The sequence below is a fragment of the Rhea pennata genome, unplaced genomic scaffold, assembly GCF_028389875.1.
Source record: "Rhea pennata isolate bPtePen1 unplaced genomic scaffold, bPtePen1.pri scaffold_40, whole genome shotgun sequence".
Taxonomy (NCBI): Eukaryota; Metazoa; Chordata; class Aves; order Rheiformes; family Rheidae; genus Rhea; species Rhea pennata.
The window spans coordinates 2,029,172-2,035,580 of NW_026907681.1; the positions used below are offsets into that span (position 1 = coordinate 2,029,172).

The following is a 6,409-nucleotide window of genomic DNA, read 5'->3' on the forward strand; positions in this document are numbered from 1 at the left end:
GGGCAATGCCAACACCTGCCCTGCGCAGACGAGCACCCAGATCCTTCATGCGCCACAACTGGCATCAGCAGGTAGGTTTGGTCCCGACCCTAAGGACTGCTCGGAGCGGGCCTCAATCATGCTGGATTAGCACGGGCTGAAGCGTTTTGCTCATTTAGGGCTTTCAGGAACCTGGGATCCCACCGGGTCCTGTTTTCTTCCTTTCTTACACCAGCAACGGTGAAAAGATGCCATCTGTCCTCCTGCAGTGGGGCCCCACTACACCGCCACTGGTTTAGGAACATTTTGCATGTTTGTCCCCTTACAGACCTAGAAAATCCTCCTGAATTTTAAGGTTTGTATCATATATCGCTGAAGCTGGAATCTTTTAACATAAAATATATTGCCTACACATTATCAAAGTATTCTTGGAAATGACTTGTGTTTTGATACCAAAGTGTATATACAGACCAGAATAAAGGGAGGTGCAAATAAAATCCTGTCATTTGCCTAACACTGCCATTTGCCTAGGGAGGTATCTGCTTGCATGAAAACACACAGCAACTCCACGTGCCAGACGCTGGCTTCTTCGTCCGACACCAGCGGGATCTGGTGAAATAAAAGGGAAAAGCATGATAAAATTCCATTAAGCATGCTAAACAGGCTATCTTATAACCAGTACACTGTGACCTGTCTGTGGAGTGTGAATCAAAAGTGAAATTACCAAGAAGTGATCTTGCCTCTAATCCATAGGCCCCAAATAGGCAAGAGTGGACGCAGAGGCGCAGTCTAACGGGCGACAGACGTGTGTTTGTGCACGCGTATACCAGAGAAGTCTGTAAAGGCTAAAAAAAAAAAAAAAAAATCACCAGTTAGTTGCAGTAAAGTTTCTGTGGGAAAAGCAAAGCTGAAACAGTTTTTAAAAAGCTAAAAATCATCTCCTGAACTATCACGTTACCGAGCTCCAAGACTAACCTGATCTTAAAGGCAGAAAGATGATCAATTAGCTGAACTGGAATTTAATCTATAGCCTATATCAAGGTACACTCACCAATTTTCGGGTCCTCTCTGCAATATCTGACTTTTTTTGTGAGATCACTTCTTGCAAAGCTGTCTAACAAAAAAAGAAACAAAGCAACAAACTTACAACAGGAACATCTTTTCAACTGCTACCTCTTTTACTCTTCCAGCTTAGACCTGTCAACAGAACAGACAATTGCCCTAGTGTGGGTTAAGACTCTTTCAGGGGAAGAGCTACCTTATACTAAGCTAATCTCCCAGATGCAAGCCACAGTTAAGGTCGTACACCTCACTGCTATTTAAATCTCACTGATAGTTTCTCTGGAATGCCACAACTAGCAGATAAAATAGCAGTCTGTAGAAACTTAAAATATAGGGAAGGAAAACATTGTTGAAAAGCCACTGGGAGCATCGAGGAGGCAGGCAGCCGCAGGTGACTTGGAGTAGGGGTGACAGATGGCACTAACTTCGGAAGGTTCTCTCCATCAGAGTGGGCAGGCAGCGCAGAAAACAAGAACACAGCCCATAGCTCCCAAGAGCCAAAACAGCTACCTCTGTACTACGCAGTGCTATCAGCACCCTTCTCTGTACTACCACGCCAAAGCCTTTTCGGCATGCTTGCATGTCTCACTTGCCATCCCAGCTCCATCCCTACCAGCAAATACTGGTGCCATTTTACTTCCTCTGCTCTCATCAGCCCTTGTGGTTTGTTACACACACCCAGTCTTCTTTGCCAGAGGTCATGTTTTTACTTTGAGAAGGCCTACATTAATACACCAGGTCTCCAGTAATAACAAGGTGAAACATGGTTAACATTAAAAGCAGACAGACGGCTTACAGTAGCACCTCCAAAAAAAATACTAACCAGATTTTCATTTCTCTGAAGTGACAGAAAAGGTTACCTGCGAGACCTAGAAGAAAGCTGCCCTTGCTGGAAAGTAGCACTCTTCCCTACCAACACCACCTTGGCTTTTTTTTCTTTCTTTTTTTTTTTTTTTTTTTTTTTAAGAGTCTTTCCTTGGGTAACCCTTCTTAGGCCTCAGTCTATTTCCCAACATAGTTCACCCTCAGTTCTGAGTAAACCCTTCAAATTCAATCGCAAGACAAATCAAAAATTTCACGGCAAAACATACATATTACTTTTAACAAGAAAAGAGGTGCCTCTCCATTCACCACAACAATGTATTTCAAAAGAAAAGACCCTAGCTCTGATTCCAAGCATGTTTCACATCACTTATGGGTAAACAAAGAGGCAAGGGGAGGGATTAAAAAGAATGCGGTGTTGTAATACCTTTTTTGTTTTAAATCAGAAAAGTCCTCTTTATCCTTCACAAAAGTAGGGGAAGGGGACAAAACAAACAAAACCAACACAAGAATAAGGAACACCTGTGATCAGAAGCTACAGCAGCATTCCAGAGAAAGGAGTAGAGAGATCATACTGTTTTCCGACAATAGTCGTGGTTTAGCAGTTGCTGCAATTCCTGAATGTCATCAGACAGCTGCCTGAACTCTGCTTGCTCTTCTACAGGAACAGTGCTAAGCAAACGTAAATAAATAAATAACACAACCACACACTGAGATATTGACAGTTTCAGCATGATTAGTGAAATCGATAGATTGGTGAGGCTAGAACAACCACTCCAGAAAGAATTCATCCTGAAGAGCTTAGACGATCAAAATGATGGTTTCAAATTAAAGATCCACCACAGTCTCTGAGCTACAAAATACAGTTTTCCTCTCACAGCAACCAGGCACTCCCAAAGTCTTATTCTTTGCTCACAACAGCTCTTCTGGCCTCTCACCAGACAAGCCCCTCCTCTAACAGGGCACAACCCAACAGAAACTGCTTTATGCTTCCGGGCTTGCTTCCCAAAGAGGCTAAACAGCAAAGTCAAGTGCCAGTGGAGAAGCTGAGTCTGCCCAGACTAAGCTAAACAGGCTTGCAGGAAAGCTCAAAAATGTTACTTCGCTTTGAGAACCAAGCTACAAAGCATGGAGGTGCACATGCTGAGAACGTGTGATGGGGTAAGGGAGAGAAGGTGGACAGTTTGAAAGAAAACTCTCCTAGGAAAGCAAGATATGTTTCACTGCCAGGAAACAAAGCTAACTACTGTCTCAACATACTGCCTCTACACCGTCTGCCCTTCACAGCAAGCTAGTCCCACACACACAAAAGCCCACACCCATTACTCAAAGCAAGTACTTTTCTTCTAGTCCAAGAGGAACTACCACCTCAGCTGTCACAGACAAGCAGAAGGGAGGTAGAGGGGCCAAACTTCTGAGCACCGGTTGGGCTGTCCACTATCTACACCAGGTGCAGAGAAGCCTGTTGTTCTCGGTCTGCTCTATCAAACCACAAAGCTCAACTAGTAAGTTCCCAGTTGCACACCCCACACATGCACTGGGAACAGGAGAGCTAGCCAAGAAGGTTAGTGCAACTCAGCTCCTACTCCTTTTACTCACTTCAGCTTCTCCAGCTTCACTGCTGCCTCTTGATTTGCTGTCTCCAGCTGTTGCAGTTTCTCCATAGCTCATTTCTGCAAGTTAATTACGTGGAGATGTTTTTATTCTAGGGGAACACCGTTTACATTTTGGGTTCTCTCTGAGCTCTGCTAATCACGTATTTCATTTGAAACGCACCATCTCTAAACCCACAGGAAAACCCCAGCGTGTTTCTAAAACATGCAATTAAGAAGTACAACCTCTATGTTCTCAAACTGAGGTTAACATTCCTTATGTTTTAGCAAGCATCAGGAGTAACACAGCCCCGAATCTTACATAGTTCGCCTGTAAATCCAAGTAGACTCCACGGCGTGATTCTCGGAAATGTATAAAGTTGAGAATGCCACTCAAGAAGCGAGCTGTCCTCTTTGCTTCTGAAATTAGAATTGCAAGTCATCACTGTTTTGGTCTCCATGCATATTGCAATCACTTAGGAAAAGGTGGGCCAAGCATAATTCACAGAGGAGGCAAGGGATCGCAGAAACAGGGCTTGTCTTCCTCTGCCCCCCCAGCAGGAACATCAGTAACGGGCAACACTCTCACAAGCTAAGACAGACCCAGAAGTGAAAGCGTTCTTCACAACAGCCTGTCCTAAGCTGTGCGGCGCAGCAGAATCGCCGCAGCTGGGAACCGCGGAGACGGAAGAGCAGCTTTCACCATCTAACCGCTCCCTGCGGAGGTATTTGCCTAAGGACTCCAGAGAGAACTCCACAGAGTTCAGGCTACTTTCCACGGCCACGTATTCCCACACCATTTCAAGAGTGCCACAGCTTGATGGACAAACTACTAGCAGTCAAGTGCCAAGCGGGCAGGAAAGCAGCCTGCCTGTCAAGTGCCACCACCCCAATCCCCCTACACTCCCACACGGGACAGACAGCATCACAAGCACTTGCTTACTTGGACTTAGAACATCAGCAATCTCAAAGTCATTAACACGGCACACCGGGAGAAAGCGCTCCCTGCAAGGAAGCAAAACAGATCTATCTGCAGCGACCATTACAGTTTTTGTGCTATAGACGCTCACTCAAAAGAGATTTTCTCCTCTTACCCCAGAGCCCAGGTGCAGTAAGCACGCAACAGCAACAAGTCCTCTCAGGAGACTAACACAGTACGATCGCCCGCACAGATTAGTGTTTAACGCTCCCATCCCTGCAGCAAAGGTATCTCGAATTTGGGGGGGCAAGTTCACCTAACAAGGGCTTCAAACCCCTTTTTGGGTATGATGATGAACTTCTGGCCATTCGCGGTACCCCCAGGCGCTCCAACCCGCCCTTTCACTCCCCCACCCTCTAAATCAAGTCACTAACGCAGCCTCCTAGTCCTCACAGTAAAGGTAACGCATCGATTTAGACAAAAGACAGCTGCCAAGGTTTTTCTTTTCTATTACAACCTTGCTGCCTCTTGCTCGCCTGCAAATTTCATTTTGCTACAAACCAGAGAGCACAGAGAGCGCTGCAGCCACCACCAGCTCACAGGTGCTAAAAAAAAAAAAAAAAAAAAAAACAAAACCCGCCCCCAACCCCACCCCCCCATTCCCTCTGAACTGAAGCCTTGGAAGAAGTAACAACCAAACGGATACAAACTTGTGTACTTACATGTGAATAAACAAGTTACAAACAGGGAGAAAGCCTTCAAATATTTGGGGATACACGATGTCAATGTTGACGGGCATCTAAAGAGGAAAGAGAGCAGAGTGAATACGCAGGCACAGCAGACTTCCAGGAAAACAGGCAGGTTTTCTCCACAACAGAACATCACTCAGACAGACTGAAGACACACCTGATGGTCTCTGCACCCCTGGGGAACACAAGCTGCTAAGGCTCCATCTGCGGGACATGCATCTTCTCTCTAGTAAACTCCAAGCATGAAACACCCTCCCCTCCAGAAACACACACAAAAAGCGAGGGTGGGAGGAGTACAGAGGAAGGGAGGAAGGAGGACAGAGGGAGGAAGGAAGGAAAGAAAACCTCCACATAGTCACTGCCAAGTAACAGAAACTCACCCTGGAGAGACACGTCCTAGGATTTGTCCAGAGGCTGCAAAACAAGGCCGTTGGAAAAATGCTCCCCGGACAGTGCCACCCAGAAGCCAGAACTGCTCCCTAAGCCTGCACATTTCAGCTTAAAAACCTCTCCCTCTCAGGGCAAGGAAACGCAGCCGACCCTAAGGAGACAGCGCGCTGCGGCCACGTCAGGCGCCCCGCACGCAGGCCGCCTCTCGCGGCGGAGCTCAGGCCCGAGTCGCACAAACACGAACCCCTTGGCAAGAGGAGCTGCTCGGCTCCCCCCACAACACCACGAGTCCCAGCTCTTCCTCTGCTACGTTTTGGCCCGCGAGCTGACTCACAGCTCTGCTCAACGGACGCCGAAGGCTGCCCTCGCTTCTGCCAGCAGACTGCCTCGAGCACCGCTCTGGGCTGGTCACGCCGTAACAGGACGACGACAATCAACGTGACAGCGCACGAACAGCTGAGCTGCCACGAGCACGTGCTATCCACAAATGCCCCGAGACTACCATTTCCCACGGGCTTCCAGGAATAACTTCCCGCGTGGCGGAGGCACAAGACGCGCTTGGCCTCACCTCAGCACGGCATCCGTTTGCCGAGGCCACCAGCCACAGCCGCCCTCGGACGCTGCGCGGCAAACGCACGGCTGCAGTGGGCCACGCTCCGCAGGCAGCGTTCATTGCCCTTCTCCACGGCGCCCACGGCCCCTCGGAGCTGGCACCCTCCTCCCACCAGGGCCAAAGGCAGAGGCCCGGACAGGGCAGGAAGCGAGGAGGAACCCTCACCCCACCCCACCCCACCCCACCCCCTAGAAGAAACCAGCCCCAAAGAACAAACCCATCAAAACAAAGATTTTTTTTATTTAAGAAAAAAGAGCAACTCGGATGCAGCACACCCAAACCC

At 48.0% G+C, this 6,409-nt stretch overlaps 1 pseudogene; it reads right to left on the reverse strand.

Annotated features, from left to right (window-relative positions):
* Nucleotides 1-489: 489 nt before the first annotated feature.
* On the reverse strand, nt 490-6,186 carry LOC134154762 (kinetochore protein Nuf2-like; annotated as a pseudogene).
* Nucleotides 6,187-6,409: the final 223 nt, after the last annotated feature.